Below are 23,927 nucleotides of genomic sequence, written 5' to 3' on the forward strand. Positions count from 1 at the left end.
ATATAGTTTATTATTTTATATTTCCTACTGGATGTAGGAAAGGGAACTGGGTATAGATTTCTTTGCGAATATTCATGGAAGAATTAATATATATTTAACACACTCAAGCATCTTAGGTTCACTGAAGAATGATCTGGGAATGTAGATTAACAATTACCTCTGCTATATCCTAAGGGGATTCTGTCCATGGGAAAGGCAAGTTTTTAAAGCAAGTTTTGCAAACAGAAGAAGCCTCTGTGTGGGCTGCAGGAAGTACCCTGTGTGACTCCTGTGGAGTGGCTTGAACAGCTGGCCACCTGCAACTGGTCTTGGCTGGGTCAGCTCTCTGTTTCTGGGTTAAGGAGCTCAGGCTTCCTGGGCTGGCTTGGGGATTCTACCTCCTAACCCGGAAGAGTAAGAAGATTTAGGACTGGGGGAATCCTCCACCCACCATGAGAAGTGACACGCCATACTCTGCAGACTTGCCTCCAGTCTCTAGGCCTCATTTGACCCAGGATGCTGCTCAGGGCTTGGAGGTGGATATTGTGAATGTCACATGGCACTTGAAATGCATTGCCAGGGTAGTTGGTGTCATTCTGCTCTGTGAGAAGACAATGTCAGACAAAGGTGGCATCATATTGTTAGACCCGAAGCCCAATCAGGCAGTTCCATCCACTAGCCTTGAAGACAGATGGTGATCAGACATATGGGCTTAAGAAAACTCTTAGTTTGTGCTTTTCTTTTTTCTTTTTTTTCCAAGACAGGGTTTTTCTGTGTAGCCTTGGATGTCCTGGAACTCACTCTGTAGACCAGGCTGGCCTCAAACTCAGAAATCTGCCTGCCTCTGCCTCCCAAGTGCTGGGATTAAAGGTGTGCGCCACCACCACCTGGCAAGTTTGTGCTTTTCGTGACAACAGTTAAACCTTTGAAAACCTCACTCACCCCATGACACCCGTATAATGGAATTACCATAACCTATGTACAACACAGGAGAGGCCATGGAACCCCAAGTAGGGTTGCATGTCCCTCTGTAGCTTTAGTAATAGGTGGGACCCCTCATCCCTTCCATGTGCTATGTGGCTACACATCCCTTTTATCCACGGCGACATGATTAGTTAACATAAAATGTGCCTTCAGTCCTGCTCATTGACCCCTGAGAGCTATTACTTCTCATTCTGGAGCAGTGTTGTTTATCGATCTCTATTGGCTTTTTAAATAGAGTAGGTTATTTAAAATCATCTTCTTCCACCACCCTTGGGGTTTACTTATTCATAGGCAATAAGCTGCTAGAGCACAAGAGAGAATTTCCTCAACTATAATCCTGGAGCATCAGCGATCAGTATCTGTCTTATTGGTTCATGTTCAGTGACATGGTGTATAGCCTTGAAAGTAAAAGTTGAACTTTCCAGGGGGACAAAGGGAACCATTTGGGAGGAGAGGGGGGAAGGAAAGACTAGAGGACCTGGGGAGTGTGCTCAGTACGAAGTGTGTACTTGTGGGAAAGTGCCCTTGTGTGGCACAGTGCTGTACTTAGTGAATAAACACAGGGAACATCTAGCCAACCCCACAGTATTTCCTGTAGATGGAGACAGATCTGGAGTCCTGTAGGTTGTATAAAATGCACATGGTCCAAGTTTATTCAGTAAGTATGTAGTAAATCTTTGCTATGGGTCAAGCACTTGTGCTAAACCCTGGGGATGAATTCTTTTACAGTCTAGCTCTGAAGGGGCCCACAGAGTGATGGTAAAGAGGTAAAATACCAAACACTAGTACAAGGTTGGGGATTTGCTTAAAGATGACTACTCCATTTGCATCATGTGTTTGCATGTGTAGCACCCTGGGTCCAATCGCTAGCAACTCACACACACACACACACACACACACGCACACACACACACACACACACACACATGCACACACACACACACATGCACACACACACAAACCCAAAACAAAAATTTGTTTAAGCTGGTTTTCTTTTACTCCTCTTTTACTCTGTGATTTAATCACCTTTTATATGCTCAACTGTCACTTCCTACCTCTCAAATCTACACGTCTATTCTAGGTTATCATGAAACTCCACTCTATACACCAAAACACCCCAGTGTAGTTGCTTAGCACAAAGCCAGGTGTATAGACTGGAGGTTAGTGATAATCTAGAAAAGAGGTGTAGATCTGAGATCTGGGAGGTAATGGTTGAGTATGTAAGAGTTGATTAAACCACTAAGTAAAAGAGGAGAGATTTGGGATTAGAATATTCACATACATATGTGAATGCGTGTGTGCTTGCTCTCTCTCACATACATACATGCATGCATACATACATACACACACACACATACATACATACATACATACACCCATGCATAGAAGCATGACGAATGCATGCATACACACACATGTACACACACATGCATACACTGGCATTTGAAAGACAGGGAGAAACAAGCTCAAGAGAACCTAGAGGTGGGAACAAGCACAACATAGGCCAGCATCTGAGACCCCAAGACAGAACTGTAATTCAGGTGGGACCAGCAAAGACAGAGGGGCTTCACTATTCTGACAAGGAACCAACTGAAAAGGTGACGTTATTGGAGACATCAGCATGAAATGTTTCAATCAATAATGAAGATGAAAATTGTATTTCTGGGAGCATCTAAGAAGTCAGGTATGGGTGGCAGAGACCTGTAATCCCAGCTATTTCAGAGACTGACACAAGAGGCTCCCAATGAGGCCAGCCTGGGATAGTTAGCATTTTGAAAATGATCATGAAAAGAGGTTTAGGATGTAGCTCAGTTGGTAGAGCACCAGACTTAGCATGCCCGAGCCCCACAGTGTGATCTCAGCACCACTTAAACAGGCATCAATGGTGCATGCCTGTTTGCCATCAGCACTCAGAGAGCAGAGACAGGAGAGTCAGAGGTTCAAGGTTATCCTCAGTTACAGTAAGCTTGAGGTTAGCCTGGACTACATGTGATCCTGTCTCAAAGCAAAGTAAAAGGGGCCTGTGGATGTGGGTCTGCATTAGAGCACTTGTCTAATATATGCCAGGCCCCGAGCTTAATCCCCGCACCATGAAACAAATAGTATCCAAGAAGAAAACATGCCATCTGCTCTGGTGAGAAGCAAAAAGGGAGAGCAGTGGTTTGGTAGAAGCTTAAAGGTGGCGGAGATAATGAAAAGCAGCTTTGAAGCCACTGGTATGTTTCTGGTCCACACAGAGGAAAAGACAGTGGAGCATCAACACCAGAGGGAATTCTCAGGGGATAAACAGGGGGGAAGGGGATGATCTCGTGGGGCTCACAGACAGTTGCTCCACCTAAACTGATGCTGTGTGTGAACCTCTCGCTGACAACACCCCTTCCCCTTGTCAGCAAACACCTCCCTTTTCTCGATCCGGGTCCTCAGTCCGTGTCCTGCAGGAGCTCTGCCCCTCGACCATAGGAAGCAGCTCATCCACCCAGCACCACATTGCATTTCAGAACATTGAGAAAGGTATGTGCTTTCCCACTTCAGAGCTAGCTTTGCTATCCAAAGCCCTTGTTTTGTAGGTCGGAACCCCTTAGGATGAAAGTAGAAAGCCATCCATTCATTCTCAGTGCACCTTGCAAAACTGGGATGCTCCTTGGCAGTGACTACCCCAGTGCTCAGCAGACCGTCTGAGTGGATAAAGTTAACATGTCTCCAGCAGTCACTGTTGTCTCCGGGTTTATACAGTCTGCTCACAAGCGGATAAAATGATGGACAAAGAGGGAAGAGAAGAATGCTGTGTGCCACCATGTGCCAGGGTCAGCAGGGACAAAGAACTAACCCCCAATCATGGAGTTACCATGGGGATAGACCACGGTTCTCAACCTTCCCAACTCTGCGACTTGGGAGCCGAAGTGCCAAGATGGCGCAGATATCCTGTCCTCCCACTTGTAAACAACTGACTGTGCAGGTGCAAAAGGCAAAAGGCGCGCCAAAGTCACTGCCCATCCCGGGGCGTAATATGGGGTGATGAGTGAACAGCCAATCAGAAGTGAACACGCCACTCTAGGGTATATATAGCAGTGCCTTTCCCAGGCTTGGGGTCTTTTCTGCTTTTGCTGTTACAAGAAGTAAAGCCTCGTCTGTAGTGATACCCGATTACTGCCTCCGTGTCCTTTTTCGAGGTCGAAGGGGACACAAAAGAGGTGCGCACAACATCTGGTGCCGAGAACCCGGGAATTTCAAGGCGCCGCGGAAGACCACCCAAGTTTTGGGGCGGGTTAAAAGACTACAGGATACGAGGTACACCTTTGAAAGGTATGTTTGGGGTAGAAACCTTCGTTGTGGGTGGATATTCACCCATTGCCACCGCAGCAATAGCTAGCCTCTTGATTGCGTTGCTTTCAGCTATTAGGGCAAGTCAAGAGGTTTCAAGAGAGGTCAGGTCCAGGCTATCAGAACCAGAGTGTGTTAGTGTTAGCCGGCATCAGGCTAAGGAGCCTGGAGGTCAGGCCAGAGGGCCTGGAGATATAGAGTACTCAAAAGGAACAAGGGCTACTAAAGAGCTATTTAAGCTTATGGAACCTCCACCGGCGGGTGGAGAGAGGTCGGAGGAAAAAAGGATCCTCCTTTATGACAGAATCTTTGGGGAAGCGTCTGTGCTCTGCTACCTGCAGCGGCTTGCAACAAGGCAGAGCAAAAGAGCGTGGCGGGAAAGGCAGACAGAGGAGGGAGATAGTCTGCCCTGGGAAACGCGGTGGGCACACGGGGAGTGCCCCACGAGCTCAGAGCAAGCAATGCCAGTGATAGAACGGATGATTCTTGAAAATGCCACAGCTGAATGCGGTTTGGGAGACACCCTTACTAACGCAGGACTAGCGGCAGTTAATTTACAGAGGGCTGCTGTCCTTTTCCAAGGTCAGGGACGAGATAGGCCCAAACCATGGCCAGGAAGGGGGGCTGTTTGTGCTTATTCCACAGGTGAAAACAATTCAATTTGGGTCCCTACACGGCTGGTGCAGATTGTGAAGAATGAAGCTAGGTTGCAAGATTACGGTTCTGAGTCTCCTGACATTGCCGTTCGAGTTGGTGATAAGTATACCACTGTGGGCCATAGTCAGACCTTAAACTGTTCTCTTGCCAGTATATTCAAATGCTGAAGTACTGCCTAGTTCAAAGCTATTGAGAGTTACTTGGTTGCCCTGGCCTCAGGCGCATCCGCCAAAAGCCTGGGTCATAAATGCTACAAGTTTTCCATTAGACTTTACACTTTGTTTTGTGGCAGCAAACTTTATAACATAAAGGTAATCCACTTGGTGTTGATTTGAGAGAAAATAGATTGCTTACATCGTTAAATATTGGTTTTTTGATTTGCCTATGTTTATAGAGAAAAGATACAACATGTGTCTTTTAAGGTTTACAGTTTAAATTTAAGGTTTTAAGCTAAAAGCCAAAATGCACAATTCGGCTTAGCCAAGCCTCAGAGAACAGGCCTGAGGGAGGTTAAGTGCATTTACATTTGAATTAAGACAATGCAGACTGCCTGTAGAAGCCCAGGTGCAAAGCATTTCTTTTTGTTCTGGGTCTTCAGACCAGGCCCTAGAAATGTGCTTAAGGGAATTTGTCTTTTGTCCTCATTGTTTCTTGTGAGAGGAGGGATAAATCTAAAAACCAAAGACTTTACAACAGTCTGTGGGCTAAAGGTTATGATTATGCTGCAGAAATTAAAATTATATCTACTTCCCTCCATGAGTATAGCTGTGTCTGCTGATAGAGTATGGTTCAGGTTGTTTTAATTCCTATGTATTTGGAATTGTTAAAAATGAGATGCTTTAGATTCCTTTAATGTGTGTAACAATTGTTAGAGAATAAGATTGGCTTTTATCAGATATTCTCATGGGACTAAAAAGATTGGTTATTAAATTAATCCAAAATAAAGTTCAAATTTAAGATTTATACAGCCTAACTTGTCTATTCCAGCTGCCATTTTAATAAATGCTTATAGAATTTTATAGATATAAAAGATGTTTTTATACCATCCCTTTACATTTCTGGTAAAGGTGAGAGGTTTATAGTTAGTAAATTTATTCATAATTTTTAAGAGCCCATGAAGTGATATTTGTTAAAAATAATTGCTTCAGAAAATGGTTAATTGTTTTACATTTTATATATATAAATATTGTTGCTTTAATACAAAAAAGTAAGAGGTTAAATCTTTTGGTGTATATTATTCATTGTGTGATACTTTATTAGTGGATTTCTCTAAAGAAAATTTTTCTGCAAGCCATTGCTCCAATATAACGAGTTTTAAAATTTTTTAGGGTACTAGTTACTTCAAAAAAGAGATTCAAAGGCAGTGTCTTTCAATATTTGAGACAGGTTGGGATAGGGAAATGGCTCAGCCGTTAAAGGCTAGATTTTTAAAAAATAAAAGCTGAACTCCCAGCAACCACATGGTATCTCACAACCATTTGTGGTGGGGATCTAACGCCATCTTCTGGCTTGTGAGTGTACATGCAAAGGAAAATGGTTTACTTTTAATCTTGATTTGCTCTTAGTGATTTTTAAAAGTTGTTAAGAGATATTATTTGACTAAAACCTCATTTTAAGCTTACCATAGGAGGATTTAAACCTCTGTTTAATGTTTTCAAAGGGATGTAAGTCCAAAATTAAATCATATGTGTATTTTCTTAAATTTACCCTGCTTCAACACAATTAAATTAAGTGTTGTAGCCACTGTTTAAAATGTTAAAAAGGGGTATATCTGCCTTTGTCTTGTTAAGTATGGTTCATAAAGTGCAAAATGTTTCGGCTACAAGATTTAATATCTCTAGCCATTTGAATGACATTAAAATTAATAAGGTGTTTCAAAATGCATCTGCACAACCGGTGTTGGTGTGTGTGGACCCTCCATTTTTCTTTATGTTATCCAACTTTCAGAATAATTCTGATATCTTGGATTGTAAAAATGTTACATGCTTTTAGCACAATGCTGGAATGAATCACTAGACCTAGCCTTGGTTGTGCATGTGCCTACCTTTGTGCCCATCCCAGTACATCATTATGGAGACTTAAAAGAGACTTTGGTCAATCAGAGAGTTGATTTGCTCCAAGCCCATGTGGAGCAGCTCACGGATGTGGTTTAAGCTGTGGTGTCAGCAACCCCACATCCAGGTATTACACCTCTGAGATTTGTGAATGATACATTTATTTAAAGCCATGATCTTTCTGCTTATTTAAAAGGAAAGTGGAATGGGGAGTTGGACCAGATGCAGTAGCAATTGCAGATCCGGATTAAGAGCCTTGATGGAACTCGAGTGGACCCTGTTACCCCTGACGATTTTACTTCTTGGCCTACCTCCGCCTTTTCCTTCTTTCTTTCTCTCTTTCTTAAAGGGTGGGAATAGGCCTGCTTGGTGCAGCCCTATGTTGTGGATTAGTGTTCATGATGGTTGGTCTGTAAGCTCAGAGCCTAACAAAAACGTGACAAGGTCGCTATCGCCCAAGCACTAGTAGCCTTGGAGCAAGCATCTCCCCCTGAAATTTGGCTATCTAGGCCAAGAAAGTAGCTGATGACTGAGACCCTCAGTCGATGCACCCCAAGGGTTCAGCCCATTGCACTGGGTCGATGAGAGGTCTAAGTCCAGCCAGCCCTTGCCTGAATAACTGGTACCTGAATATTTAGAGGTGTTTGCGAGTGGGTACTCGACAGGGAATGTTCCACAAGTGTGGATAGATTTCCCGAAAGTATGCCTGATTGCACAAAGGTTTGATGCCAAGAAACCTCCCCTGGTGGCGCCCCAAGGTGGAGGCTCCCTTTCCCTGACAAAAGGCATCGAGATGGGTATGGGAAGTAAACCCATTACAATATCTCATTTTGCACAGGGGATCAGGCCTCTGCTTTCCCTCACTGAGTTGGTGCCGTGCTTGATAGGCAATAGGCTGTTCCATCTTAAATATATAGATAGGGGGAGATGTTGGGAGCCACAGTGCCAAGATGGCGCGGACATCCTGTCCTCCCACTTGTAAACAACTGACTGCGCAGGTGCAAAAGGCAAAAGGCGCGCCAAAGTCACTGCCCATCCCAGGGCGTAATATGGGGTGATGAGTGAACAGCCAATCAGAAGTGAACACGCCACTCTAGGGTATATATAGCAGTGCCTTTCCCAGGCTTGGGGTCTTTTCCGCTTTTGCTGTTACAAGAAGTAAAGCCTTGTCTGTAGTGATACCCGATTACTGCCTCCGTGTCCTTTTTCGCGGGCAAAGGGGACACAAAAGAGGTGCGCGCAACAGCGACTCTTTAATGCTGTTCCTCATATAGTGTGGCTGCCCTCAACCATAAAATTGTTTTGTTGTTACTTTGTAGCTGTAGTTTTGCTACTGTTATGAATTGTGATGTAAATATCTATGCTTTCTGATGGCCCTAGGGGGTCCCTGTGGAAAGGATCTTTTGACCCTCAAAGGGACTGGGACTCATAGGTCTGACGGACAAGGTGGAGAATTGAAGGAACTGAGCTGTGGAGGCTGGCAGAAGCCAAACCTTACAGGATTTTGTTTGTTTAGGGTCTTATTTATTTAATGTCTATGAGCACTCTAACTGTATGTATGCCCATATGACAGAGGGGGCATCCAATCCCAGAATAGATGGCTACGAGCCACAACTTGGTTGCTGAGAATTGAATCCAGCAGGTTCTGTTTGAGCAGCCAGTGCTCTTAACCATTGAGCAGTCTCTCCAGCCCCTTGTATAGGGTTTTTTAAAGCAGAGATTCGCTGTGGATCTCTGGCTGCCAGCAGCTTGCTATGGACCAAGCTAGTCTCAAACCTGCCACAACTCTCTTACCTCTGCCTCTCAGGTGTTGATATTGTGGGTATGTACCACCACATCCAGTCTCCTGTAGGATTCTAAGTTTTATCTAAAGATGTGAAGGATGAAAGAATTCAATATAAAATGAGGAATTCCATAACATTTTTTTTTTTCGAGACAGGGTTTCTCTGTGTAGCCCGCTGTCCTGGAACTTACTCTGTAGATCAGGCTGGCCTTGAACTCAGAAATCTGCCTGCCTCTGCCTCCCAAGTGCTGGGATTAAAGGTGTGCATCACCATTGCCCAAGCATATAACAATATTTTTATCTCTTCAGAACACCCTCCTGGCTTCTGTGAAAAAAGAACTGAAGAGTGGAAAGAAATTAAATTTTAGAGCTACTAACGTCATCCATTTTAGCTACTTTTACTATTATTATTATTATTATTATTATTATTATTATTATTATTAACAGCAGGGTCTCATTATATGGCCCTGGCTGTACTGGAACTCACTAGGATGAGGCTGTCCTCTCGCTATAGATTAGGCTGTCCTGGAACTCACAGAGATCTGCTTGCCTTTGCCTTCCAAATACTGGGATTAGAAACATGTGTTACCACAGCCCTCAATGTAATTCTTAAAATGAGAATGTTGTCTATATAAGGGTTCCTCTTGTGTGTGATGAGACACCATAGCCAAAGAAACCTGGGAGGCAACGGGGGTTATTCAGCTTATGTTTCCACATCACAGCTCATCATCAAAGGAAGTCAGGATAGGAACTTAAGCAGGGCGGGAACCTGGAGGCAGGAGCTGGGAACCTGGAGCTGATGCAGACACCATGAAGGAACACAGCTTACTGACTTGCGCCTCATAGCTGGCTCAGCTTGCTTTCTTATAGAAACCAAAACCACCAGCCCAGGGATGGCCACACCCACTATAGGCTGGGCCTTTTCCCATCAATTACTAATTAAGAAACCCCCCTACAGGCTTGTCTACAGCTAGATCTTAATAGAGGAGTTCTCTCAATTGAGGCTCCTTTCCCTCTGATGACTCTAGCTTGTGTCAAGTTGACATAAAGCTAGCCAGGACAGTAACATATACAAGACTGGGGTGTAGGAAACACTCATCACTTGTGTGGCATAAAGAGGGTACCTGTTCTCCACTGAGTCTAACTCCTTGTCCAGATGAAGATGCTGAGGTGTAAGCTGATTTGTTGAAGCCACATAGTTTGGCAGGACAGTTCAGAGGAACCCAATCTCTTGATATTCATCATACTGCTATTACATTGTGGAAATCTCTCTCTCTCTCTCTCTCTCTCTCTCTCTCTCTCTCTCTCTCTCACACACACACACACACACACACACACACACACACACCAGACACCTACCTCATGCTTCCAGTCCCATCTCTGGGAGTCCCTGCTCACAAGCTTGCATCTTCATCTGAGTTACAGCCTTCAAGGCAGTGGCCTTGATCCAGTGATGGTACTGGTGATGACGTGGCAATGTTCCTGGAACACCTTCCAGTCTACAGAGTATGCTGGACAGCAAGATCAGGTCAAGGTATGTGGCAATGACCGCAGGGGTGGGTGGGTAGGAGTGGGAGGAGGGACCTGGTGTTGGAAGGTGCATCGGATGGGACTACTCCTTTGTTTTTAAAGCTTGCCTCGTCTGGTTCTTCCACAGCTCCATGAATTCTTCAGCTACCTTGTGGACCACTTCACTCCTAGCAGCCACCATGAGAGTGAGTATGAGTTGCCACACTATGCTGTCCTGGCTTAATACTGTACTATCGATGTTTTTGCGGGAGTGTAACTGGGAATCTGCCGAGAGTTTGAGATTAAGTGGCAAGGTTGGCAAATGAATGGCCGAGTAAACTTTTAGCCTGGGGCTCTCCCGTAAACATCCCAGGAGACAAGAGTTTACACGAATGGCATTGGTTTACTAAGAGATGCTGGAGGTAGAAGAAAGTGGAGAGAAATGGAAGGGGTGGAGAGAGATGCTAGCCAGCAACTCAGGAGGCCTGCGAAGTAGTGAAGAATAATCCTCCAGGTACCAGGACCCTGGGGAAACATCAGCTTGGAAGATCCTGGTTGAAAGCATCCTAGAGAGCCAGATGGTAGGGTGTTTGACTCCATGGCCTTTCTGGTTCTGCTACCCATGATCCTCTGCAGCCCGGGAGGGAAACCCTTGGCCTGGACCTTTAAAGCCTGGCAGGTGGAGGAGGCTGCCATGCTGGAGGTGGTCCAAGCCTCTGCTGTGCTCACTGAACAAGGTGAATAGCCTAGAATCCTTTCCTCCTTGGCTTTGCCCTGCTCTTCCTCTTGCCTTCAACAGGCCTCTGCATTTTGGGATGTCCTCTGACTGATATTTTGATTTTTTTAAAAAAATATTTATTTTAAATTATGTGTAAAAGTGTATATGCACATGTGAATGCCAGTGTCTGAGGAGGCCAGAAAAGGGCCTCAAATCCCCAGGAGCTAGAGTTAGAGGTCACTGTGAGATACCAGATGTGGGTGCTAGGAATCTAACTCAGGTCTTTTAGAAGATTAGCAAGCACTCCTAACAGCAGAGACATTACCTCCTTCTTCTTCTCCTATTTCTGGTGATTTTTTAAAAAGTAAATGTAGACCCACTAATGATTGCACAGACACAGAAACATAACCTTCCTCCTGCGCCTCCTCCTCATCAACTTCAATTTCTCTATCATATGCTGGGCTGGATATGCTGGTCTATCGCGCACCCCCGAGCCTTGCATCCGTGGGAGAGAAAGCACGAGATGCAGAGATCGAGTAGTTACTGCAAAACGAGGCTTTTAAATCTGTATCACACACGTGTAAAAACGTGTAAAAATTCGGAAGGGCGTGGAAGGGCTGAGCTGTGGAAGGGGCCTGGCTTAAGTACAGTCTAGAGTGACATATTCACTTCTGATTGGCTGTTCACTCACCACCCAACATTCAGTGACTTTGGCACACCTTTCTGCCTAGCAGCTGCGCAGATAATTGTTTACATCTGGAGAAGACACGAGGCTAGCGCCAACTTGGGGTGGCAGATTATATTGCGGCTCCTTACATCTCCCCCTGTTTAAATTATTAAAATGAAACAGCCTTTTGCCTATTAAATGTAGTGCCAATTAAGATTCAAACTCAAACCCGATCAAGCAAACTCCATCTTGGGGGAATAAGTGATCAAGAGCTTATAGCCCGAAGATTTTTCCCTTACTTTAACCAGGTGCAATGGAAACCAGTCCTCTGGGTGCAAGGGCTAAGGAGATTGTAAAGAGGAAATTGACACCCATTCCTGTGCAATGGAGCATAGCTCCCAGGAGTGCAAGGGCTGTCAACCTATTATTTAGGTACCACAATTATTTAGGCAAGAGCTGGCTGGACTTAGAGCTCTCATCATCCCAGTGCAATGGGCTGAGCCCTTTGGGGTGCAACGACTGAGAGCCTCTGTCATAGGCTACTTTCTTAGCCTAGATAGTCAAATTTCAGGGAGATGCTTGGCTAAGGCTGCGAGTGCTTAGGCTTTAGCTACCTTGTCACGTTTTTTGCTGGGCTTTGAGCTTACAAACCAACCATCTATGAATACTAATTCACAACATAGGGCTGTACCAAGCAGGCCTATTCCCGCTCTTTAGAAAGAAAGAAAGAAAAGGGCAGAAGAAATTTAAGAAGTAAAATCTCCACGGGAAACAGGTTCCATCTGCACTCCATCAAGACTCGAAATCCGGATTTGCAATTGCTGCTGTACCTGGTCCAGCTTCCCATTCCACTTTCCTTTTAAATAAGCAGAAAGATCATGGCTTTAAGTAAATGCATCATTCACAAATCTCAGAGGTGTAATACCTGGATGTGGGGCTGCTGACACACAGCTTATTTGAACCACATCCGTGAGCTGCTTCACATGGGCTCGGAGCCAATCAACTCTCTGATTGACCAAAGTCTCTTTTAAGTCTCCATAATGATGTACTGGGATGGACACAAAGGTAGGCACATGCACAACCAAGACTAGGTCTAGTGATTCATTCCAGCATTGTGCTAAAAGCATGTAGCATTTTTACAATCCAAGATATCAGAATTATTCTGAAAGTTGGATAACATAAAGAAAAATGAAGGGTCTACACACACCAACACCGGTTGTGTAGATGCATTTTTAAACACCTTATTAATTTTAATGTTATTTAAATGGCTAGAGATATTAAATCTTGTAGCCAAAACATTTTGCACTTTATGAAACATATTTAACAAGACAAAGGCAGATATACCCCCTTTTAACATTTAAAACAGTGGCTACAACACATAATTTAATTGTGTTGAAGCAAGATAAACTCAAGAAAATACACATATGATTTAATTTAGGACTTACATCCCTTTGAAAACATTAAATAAAGGTTTAAAATCCTCCTATGTTAAGCTTGAGATGAGGTTTTAGTCAAATAATATCTCTTAACAACTTTTAAAAATCAGTAAGAGGAAATCAAGATTAAAAGTAAACTATTTTCCTTTGCATGTACACTCACAGGCCAGAAGATGGCGTTAGATCTCCACCACAAATGGTTGTGAGTCACCACGTGGCCGCTGGGAGTTTAGCCTTTATATTTTAAATTAAGTCCAGCCTTTAATGGCTGAGCTATTTTTAATGCCAAATTGACTCAAATATTGAAAGACACTGTCTTTGAATCTTTTTTTTGAAGTAACAAGTATTTTAAAAATTTTAAAGCTCGTTATATTGAAGCAATAGCTTGTAGAAAAAATTTCTTTAGAGAAATCCACTAAAGTATCACACAATGAATAATATACCCCAAAAGATTTAACCTCTCACCTTCTTGTATTAAAGCAACAAAATTTGTATATGTAAATACAAAATATGTATGTAATGTAAAACATTAACCATTTTTTGAAGCAATCATTTTTAACAAATATCGCTCCATGGGCTCTTAAACATTATGAATAAATTTATTACCTGTAAACCTTTCACCTTTATCAGAAATGTAAAGGAATGGTGTAAAAATATCTTTTATGTAAACATTTATTGAAATGGTAGCTGGAGAAGACAAGTTATGTTGTATAAATCTTAAATTTGAACTTTATTTTGGATTAATTTAATAACCAATCTTTTTTGTCCCATGAGAATATTGGATAAAAGCCGATCTTATTTTCTAACAATTGTTACACATATTAAAGGAATCTAAGGCATCTCATTTTTAACAACTTTGAATATAAAGGAATTAAAATAATTTGAACCGCCCTCCTCCAGTCTGAGGCCTGCGTGTAAGTGCACCCAGGAGCCCCCCAGACACATTCTGGGGGATCCATAGAACCCATAGCCAGCGCTAGCACGCCCCGTCCGCTGCTCGCCCCTCCTGCAGTCTGAGGCCTGCGGGTAAGTGCACCCAGGAGCCCCCCAGACACATTCTGGGGGATCCATAGAACACATAGCCAGCGCTAGCACGCCCCGTCTGCTGCTCGCCCCTCCTGCAGTCTAAGGCCTGCGGGTAAGTGCACCCAGGAGCCCCCCAGACACATTCTGGGGGATCCATAGAACCCATAGCCAGCGCTAGCACGCCCATTCCCCTGCTCGCCCCTCCTGCAGTCTGAGGCCTGCGGATAAGTGCACCCAGGAGTCCCCCAGACACATTCTGGGGGATCCATAGAACCCATAGCCAGCACTAGCACGCTCCTTCTGCTGCTCGCCCCCCCTCCGGTCTGAGGCCTGCAGGGTCTGAGTCCCAGACCAGACCTCTACCAGGTCTGCAGTTGTGTGGACCCCGGATTCCACCTGAGACATACTGGAAGGTCCGCTCAACCCAGAGCCACAGAGGAACAACTGAACTCAGAGTGTCAGACAACATACCCTGAGATATCCAAGAGGAGACACTGCACCCAGAACAGCAGACATCTAGCTGGACTGCTACCTTGGAGGCACCATATCCTGAGGCATCCTAGAGATACCACTGTAATCAGGGCAGCTGGAAAAAAACCACAAAGACATCTGGACTCCTAGAAGACCAAACAAAAGCGAGACAACTGGAAAGACAGGCTTCAATCAGAGACAGAAGTACAGGTAGCACTAGAATTAACCAGATGGCAAAAGGCAGGCGCAAGAACGTAAGCAACAGAAACCAAAGTTACATGGCATCATCAGAACCCAGTTCCCCCATCATAGCAAGCCCTGAACACCCCATCACACCAGAAAAGCAGGATTCAGAATTAAAATCACTTCTCATGATGATGATAGAGGACTTTAAGAAAGACATAAATAACACTCTCAAAGAACAGATAGAAACCCTTAGAGAGGAAACACAAAAATCCCTTAAGGAATTACAAGAAAATGCAACCAAACAGGAGAAGGAATTAAACAAAACCATGCAGGATCTAAAAACGGAAGTAGAAACAATAAAGAAATCACAAAGGGAGAACACCCTGGAGATAGAAAACTTAAAAAAACGATCAGGAGTCATAGATACAAGTATTACCAACAGAATACAAGAGATGGAAGAGAGAATCTCATGTGCAGAAGATACCATGGAAAACATAGACACAACTGTCAAAGAAAATGCAAAATACAAAAAGCTACTAACCCAAAATATACAAGAAATCCAAGACACAATGAGAAGGCCAAACCTAAGGATAATAGGAATAGATGAGGGGGAAGACTCCCAACTTAAAGGACCAGTAAATATTCTCAACAAAATTATAGAGGAAAACTTCCCTAACCTAAAGAAAGAGATGTCCATAAATATACAAGAAGCCTACAGAACTCCAAATAGTTTAGACCAGAAAAGAAATACTTCCCGCCATATAATAGTCAAAACATCAAATGTACAAAACAAAGAAAAAATACTAAAAGCAGTAAGGGAAAAAGGCAAAGTAACATATAAAGGCAGACCTATAAGAATTACACCAGACTTCTCACCAGAGACCATAAAAGCCAGAAGATCCTGGACTGATATCATACAGACCCTAAAAGAACATAAATGTCAGCCCAGACTACTATACCCAGCAAAACTGTCAATCATTATTGATGGAGAAACCAAAATATTCCATGACAAATCCAAATTTACACAGTATCTCAACACAAACCCAGCACTTCAAAGGATAATTGGTGGAAAACTCCATCACAAGGAGGGAAACTACAACCTGGAAAAAGCAGGAAAGTAATCTTCCAAAAACCGTAAAAGAAGGTAGCTACACAAACATATCCCCACTGCCAATAACAAAAATAACAGGAAACAACACTCATTTTTCCTTAATATCTCTTAATATCAATGGACTCAATTCTCCAGTAAAAAGACATAGACTATCAGACTGGATACGTAAACAGGACCCAACATTTTGCTGCATTCAGGAAACTCCGTGGATTGTCCAGGGACCTCAGAAAGCTCACTGATTAGTGAGGAGGAATCCATGGGATAAGCAAGAGATGCTAGGGCAGAAACACAGGAACGATAACTTAGGCTTGCTCTTTAAAACAGTCACTGTGCATCAGACCCTAGTGGCACACACCTTTAATCTCAGTGTTTGAGAGGCAGAGGCAGGCAGATCACTCTGAGTTCAAGGTTAGCTGAGTCTAGATAGTGAGTTTCAGGATACTCAGGGGTTCATAATGAGAACTTATCTGGACTAATAATAAACTTATGAAGTGCTTGCCAAGTTGAGACCTGGAATACCGGTGAGGGTGGACGAGAAGCAGAGAGACCTGTCCGTAGACAATGGTCCATGCAAAACTGTGTTGGCTTAAAACCTCCCCCAGTGGCCAGTGTAGAGCTGGTGAGAAGTTGTTCAGTTCTGTGAGCTACATAGATCACCATCCATTCTCTCTGACAAGATGAAAGCAGCGTATGGGTTGGCTGTCTCTCAGTAATGGCAGGATTAATCCACACCATCAATGGATGTGCATGAATTCATACATTGCTACTACTACAGTCATACACTGCTTCATGAAGGCAAAGAAAAATTCTATAGATTAGACAGGAAAGAGGAGGTGTAGCTCAATGAGGAGGGAAGAAAAGTCAGGTGAAAGCAGAGTTGCACAAAGAGGATCTACAGTTTACTGGGTTCCTTTTGGGGTCTGGGGTAGCTGGACATTTGCCAGCAGAAGTGGGGCCACCCCTGTTATTTTATTGCCTCTCATTTCTTCCTCCTGGTAGCAGTTCCATGCTTGCTATGTCTTGAATCTTTTGTATGAGACTAGAAAACACCTGGCCCAGCTGCCCAACATCAACTGAGTCTCCACCTGCTACATTGAGGAGGTCACAGTGTGCCGTAAGTGCTGGTGGGAGCTGCCTGCCCTGGGACACAAATCAGAAAACCCTGCCACAGAAAGGGGCCTGGAGGAGCAGCTGAGCCAGAGGAAGACATGCTGGTAGATAGATGAACAGGTCAAATCGGCTCCCTTTCAGCCGACTGTTTCCATATTTGTCACACATTTATTTAAAGGAGACATGGCTCAGAGAAGCAATTCATAGTGACTCCAAGTTCACATTCCATACTGAGAATAGAATCACCACAACAAACAGTCAATAACAACAACAATAACACACACACAAAGATACCCCAGCCTTTTGACATTTTATTTCTTGGTACTTGAGCAAATTTCAAGGCTTACAGAGTTTTTATTTCCACCCCCACACATGCCTGTCAGGAAGAGAACCACAGTGGCCAACCTTCTCCATTTGCTCAGTAGCATCCGTGTGGACAGAAGCCCACTCCCCAGCTGAGGGATATGCTCATGAGGAAGGGGTGTGACCTGGTCCAGCAGATGTGCCTTGCTCACCCTTAAGCATCTGAAACTTAGAAATCATTGTTTCAATGTGTGAAAAGGAGATTTCTTATTAGATTTTGTAAGTTCTCTTGAACAATCTCCCAACACTGGTCCACAAGTGAGTGACAACTTCTAACTTAGGTAGGGTGAACTCCCCAGCTCTCTTCCCATTACTGCCCTGTATTATACTGCCTGGTCTTTGCCGCAGTAACAAGGTAGTTAATTGACTTAGCTAATAATCATTTAAAAAAAAATCCCAGTGTTTTCTGCTTTTCAGTACTAACTACATCTGCAACTAGGTGAGATCAAAATGATTCTCTCTAAATTAACTGTTGCTTCCTAGCCTTGCCCCATTTTTCCAGGCATAGATATTTTGTTAAAGTACGGGTCAGTATGAACTAATGTTCTTTTCTCTGTTAGGAGACCTACATGGCCAGTTGGATGACTTAATATTTATATTTTATAAGATATAAACATCCAATTTAAGTTACTTTCTTGCTCTGAGGCTTAATTTAAAAGTTCAGATTGGCTCCTTTTCTGCCGACTGTTTCCATATTCATCACACATTTATTTAAAAGAGACATGGCTCAGAGAAGCAATTCATAGTGATTCCACTGTAAGTATATAAGTATCATAAGATATACTCTCCATTACACAGATGCTTAACCATTGCTTGGACTTACAAAAAAGATTTATTTTATCTTATATTTTTGTTTTGTTTTCCTGCATATATTTCTGTATGCCACATGCGATCAGTGCATGGAAGCCGTCAGAGGTGTTGCATCCCCTAGAACTAGAGTTACAGCTGGTTGTGAGCCTCATGTGGGTGTTGAGAATCAAACCTGTGTTGCCTGCAAGAGAACAGCCAGTGCTATAACTGCTGAGCCATCTCTCCAGGACCAGTTGCTTGGGTTTCTATACGTGTGTCTCATAACAATACATGATCTAGAATCAGCTTTGCTTTCTATTCTGGTTTATTTTTGTAAATCGTAGGCAAATCCAAATGTTGGTTTGATAAGCATGGGGAACCATTATTTAGCAGTTGATTTTCTATTTTTTCCAAATAGAGAAGATTATTATGGAGGCATCCAAACTTTGTTTTTTTATATTCATTTTAGCTATAAGTAGAACACATAACAAAGTATGTACACAATATTTTATTAGTACAATACTACTACTTTGTATGTATATTTCCAAATTTTATACACATACACACACACACACACACACACACACACACACACACACACACAAATATAATGTTCTCCTTTTTTGAAAATTTTTTGGAATAAGATCTCATGTAGACAAAAGCAGCCTTCTTCTAACTCACTATGTAGCCCAGACTGGCTTTGAACCCCTGATCCTTCCTGCCTCCATCTACCAAGTGCTAGGTTTACAGATGTGTGCTACCAGGCTCAGCCTGGTCTTAACCTTATTTAATTCCCATAAGTTCATGGCAGTCATTACCACTATTGTTGTTATTGCCATTATGAACCTGGAACTTAGAAATGGCTTCCATGATACAAGCTCAGCACCCTTTTCACACCACATGGCTGCATCTTTGCATCAAATGCCGGATTTGCTGAGCATCTCCTAACTTCAGCATCTTTGGAAAGGAAATATAAGACAATGGAAAAGATATTTCCTGTGTAGAGGAACCCACAGATCACAGGATCGGCTATGGCTCTGACTTAACAGTCAGATGCCTGCTGCTTTTAACCTAATGTTCTCTCCCCTCCCCCACTGCCTCTTTGTGGACTCATCATCTGTTGGAAGAATGGTCTACCCTCACCACAGAGAGCATACGTGTTCAACGGTGACTTTGTGGATCAAGGCAAGGACTCTGTAGAGGTCCTGATTGTTCTATTTGCCTTCATGTTGGTGTACCCCAAGGAGTTTCATCTGAACAGAGGAAACCAAGAGGACCATCTGATGAACTTCCGGTACAAGCCCAGACATGCTGGATGTTGAGTGATTCCTCTAGTGGTCCTTGCTTTAGATGCCTTTTAAACATAGTTTTCTTAGGGCCAGGGTTCCTCAGAGGCCGAGTGCTTGTCTAGCACACTCAAGGACCTGGGTTCAAGTACAAGTTAAAACAAAAAAAGTTTTCTAACTTCTGAAAGAGCACATGGTATATAATATTTTTTTAAAGATCTTAAAATTCCATGTTATTTTACTATTGTAATAAAATAACATTTTATTTTTACTTATTAATGCTTTTAGCTTGTAAACAATAAGGATCCACACAGACAAAGTAGCAATTCTAGATAAACAGAAAGAATTTGAATGTCTCATCATTTCTCTACTCAAAACGAAATTGTAAACTCCTTGATGATTTTTTTCCATCTCTTTTCTACATATTCTAAGGGCACAAAACTAGAACAAGCATTTTTATGAAATATGAGCGCTTTGTGACCTCTGCCACTAAATGCATCTTCATGTGTGCTTTGCCTCTGTGTCCAGATATGGCTTCACTAAGGATGTGATGCACAAATACAAGGTGAGCCCTTCCAAAGCCCAATGCTCCCTCCCTGCAGACAGTTCAGTAAAGCTGAAATGCTTGTCAGTATCATTTTTTTTTAGATACATGGGAAGAAAATGCTAGGGACAATGCAGGGTGTCTTTTGCTGGCTTCTGCTGGCCACTCTGGTTGATGAGAAAATCTTCATGGTGGGGCGTCAGACAGGATGGACTTGGAACTTCTGGCTAAACTAGACAGACACAAGATACTGACTCATGAGCTAATACAAATTTCACCTTTTTTCTAGTTTTGTCTAGAAATAGAAGTCACCATGCATGCTGACTGTAGAGTGTAGGGAAAGTGTAGGAACAGGGCTGAGGGCTCCCAGCTGGCCTCAGGGAGCAAGTGTTCTGTAAACCATTGGTAATGTCTGCCATGGACACACAAGAGGGGGTGGCAGCTAGTGATGCATTTTTGCCATCCTTGATCTAGATAATGCTAATCACTGCCCCTTAGTACCACTTCCCAAAGAACCCCTACTTCCCAGATAATTCACGTGTAAATTGTCTTTAAGGTCAACCCATGTGTGTTGAGAGTGCTTTCTCGCCATGTACAAAGTCAATACTAAAGTGATGTGAAAAGGATCCAGAGACTGTGTCTGCTTTTCAGGTGCCTACAATAGGTCTGCATGCTGGCAGAGGGGGTGGAGCGTGAGACAGGGGATGGAGTACAGCCGATGAACAATAACTTTCTATTGTCCATTTAATAGTGTCATTTGGAAATAGAGACCTGGAAAACCAAGGCTTTGCATTCTTTTTATATTAGACCCTTGGCTTTTCATGGTAGCCCATGGATCTTCCCTCCAAGTGTCCCATGTGGCTACCTCTGCTAAAGTGTTCTCTATGGCTTTTTCCTGAAGCTTCCACAACACAGAACTTGTTACTACAAGCCAAGCTGCCCCAAATCTGAGTGTCTTCAATGGCTACAAATGTACCCAAGAGCACATGGTTTTAGAATCAGGACTGGCTTTGAGGCGTGGAGTTTTCAGTTATTAGGTGACATGGCAATTTAGTGCTGTGACATTGCCTAGGGATTCACCTCCAAGCCTCGATCTGTATTGCTAAGAACAGGTGCTGCCATACCCAGGTTCTGCCCACTAAGGAGGAAGAGGCAGGGAACAGCATTCTTTCCTCTTCCAAACCATCCAGAACTTGTTTTCACTCCCTTCATCAGACTGTGGTTATGTTTGAAGGGAAGGTGGAAATGAGGTGTTTGCGGTTAGCCATCCTGTGAGAAAGAATTGGAAGACAGATCTGGGGGGAATGATAGTGTTTGCCACACACTTATTCAAGTTGGAAAGTGTTACCTGGGTTCTCAAAGCCTGGCCTGAGAAGTGAGACAGGAAGGGGTTAAAATCCTGGTTCTGAGGCTTAGAGTGTGCGACCTTGGACAACCTAACTTAATATGACCTTAGACTTTACTTGCATAATGGGGCTATGAATGAACTGTTATTGGCCTTGTAAAGATTAAATGTAAACATGTCAAGTGTGTTACACATGCCTTATGATATCATGCTCATGTTTGACTGAGGTGACACAAAGTTTCAAATGGCTGTGTTTAACGCTTATGCTTTCCTTGTGTGAATGCACTTCTCTATCAACAATCACAAAGTCTTAGGAGCTTGAAATTCTCTGCTGCCATGCTCATGATTCAAGATGGCTGCTTGAGTTCCAGCTGCCAGGACCACATTCCAGCCAATTAAAAAGAACAGAAGAAAGATATGCTCTTTTATTTTATGGACATAAAAACATTGGGTGCGGGTGGCACCCAATGTTTCTCTTCCTACCTAGTTGACAAGAATTTATTCAAGTGGCTACAATTACCTGAAAGGAAAGTTTGCAAATACAGTCTGTACTCCAGGGTGCATGCCCATTACTAAGGACAAGAGATAGATAGATAGATAGATAGATAGATAGATAGATAGATAGAGTCAGAAATAGGTGGTTAGGGTGGCAACCCTGATTTAGCTTGTAATGTTGGCTGTGGGGGAAAAAAATCTCGAAGGGGGCAGCAGAGTCCCACATTCATGAAGCCACCGGCTGGCGGCTACATAGAGAAGGCTCAGGGTTCCAAAGGCTGGGAACTTGGTGGCGGCAGGCCCAGGTGACACGTGGAGTCCGGTTTTCCAAAGCTTTTATTGATCCTGGCATGGTGAATGGGTATAGATGGCATGCGCTCCCCGCCAAAAGCCAGGCTCCCCTGGCTTTATAGGGAGGGGAAAAAGGGGAAGGAATAACTTAATTAGCTATGCCCCCCAGCCTTTAGATAACTCATTAATATTTAAATCTCTGGAGGTAGAGACTTGCTAATCACTCCCTCTACCTTCAGTGTTAAGTGACTGAAGGTTGCAGGTTAAATGGAGTTACCTTGTTTAAGGCCCAACATATACAGATTCATCAGTAATTTTTGATATGGGACAAAGGTTTTCATTCAATATCTGATTGTCTTTGTTGTTAATATTAGAAGAAGATTGTTAATATCAGAGTTTCTTTAAATCATAGATTTGGAAATCCATACTTTGTTGTTTGATTAAAATGAACAGCATAACCAGTTTTTCATGTCAACATGCTGTATTCATTTTCTTTAAGACGCAACATTAAATGAAAGTGAACTTTAAAAAATTTTTTTCTTCAGTTTTCTGACTGCGTTATGCAAAGATTCTTTTGTTAATTTAATCTTTGTTTTATGGTAAACTTGAGATATGAGGATTGCCTTAAGGTTTTGGTCAGCTTGAATTCATACTAGGACAGGCTCAGGCAGCGATACATAACAAACCCAAATCCATCTTGACACTTAACACACACACACACACACACACACACACACACACACACACACAAACACAGGCACACACAAACACAAGCACAACGCACTCACACATGCACTCACACAAACAAAGAGAGAGGTGTGTGGGAGGGAGACTGAAAGAGACATCTTTCTGGTCATTGTGCCTATCCCCATTTCAAATGTGAAAACCATGAGATAAACATAGGGAAAAATTAGCAGAACTTTGCTTCTTTTGCAGACTTTTCACTATAATGAACACAATGAAAGATTATAGTGTTTGTTAATTCATATGGACCTGAAAATCTAGGACCTATATGGAAATGCTGAATGCAGGTTGTAATTTTCATGTTTTATAGCCCTGGGACTTCTCCCAGAAGTTAACATAGCCAATTATTCTTTACATTTTGTACATTTTATCTTGGCAAAATTTTCAAGTCCAGTTAGAAAAGTGATGGTTACCAGTCCATTCATTTGAATAATTTTAGAAAAGTATATGCACATTTCAGGAGCTCTGTTTTGTAAAAGTTGATCTTTGAGTATAATTATTTTAAAATGTGGTTTTTAGACTGAAACGTGGCAACTCAAAGATAAAAGTTGAATCAGAATATTCAATAGAAGATTCAGAAGAGCTTCGGGCAATCATAGATAAAATACTTTTGGTAAGTTAGGTGTATTCAGAACACTGCTTTCCTTTATCAAGCAGTGTTGTATAGGAATACTTGAGGCACCATGAGAAACATCCCATGAGCAATAGCAGGCATATTCACTCTGCATAAATACATACAAGCAAAACTCCAATGCATAGAAATGAAACAATGAATAAATTTAACAATTTAAAAATTAGATTTAGCTAATCATCTGTGTGTGTTGTCATGTGACTGCTCTAGTGAATATGGAATAGAGAGAACAACTTGCAGGACTTGGTTCTCTCCTCATACTGTGTGTGTTCCAGGAAATGTACTCCAGTTACCAGGCTTGATGTCAACTACCTGTACCCATGAAACTATCTTGTCTGTCTGAAATACACACACACACACACACACACACACACACACGCATGCACAAACACAGACACACACACATACATACATACATACATATGTA

Source organism: Arvicanthis niloticus, chromosome 27, assembly GCF_011762505.2.
Source record: "Arvicanthis niloticus isolate mArvNil1 chromosome 27, mArvNil1.pat.X, whole genome shotgun sequence".
Lineage (NCBI taxonomy): Eukaryota > Metazoa > Chordata > Mammalia > Rodentia > Muridae > Arvicanthis > Arvicanthis niloticus.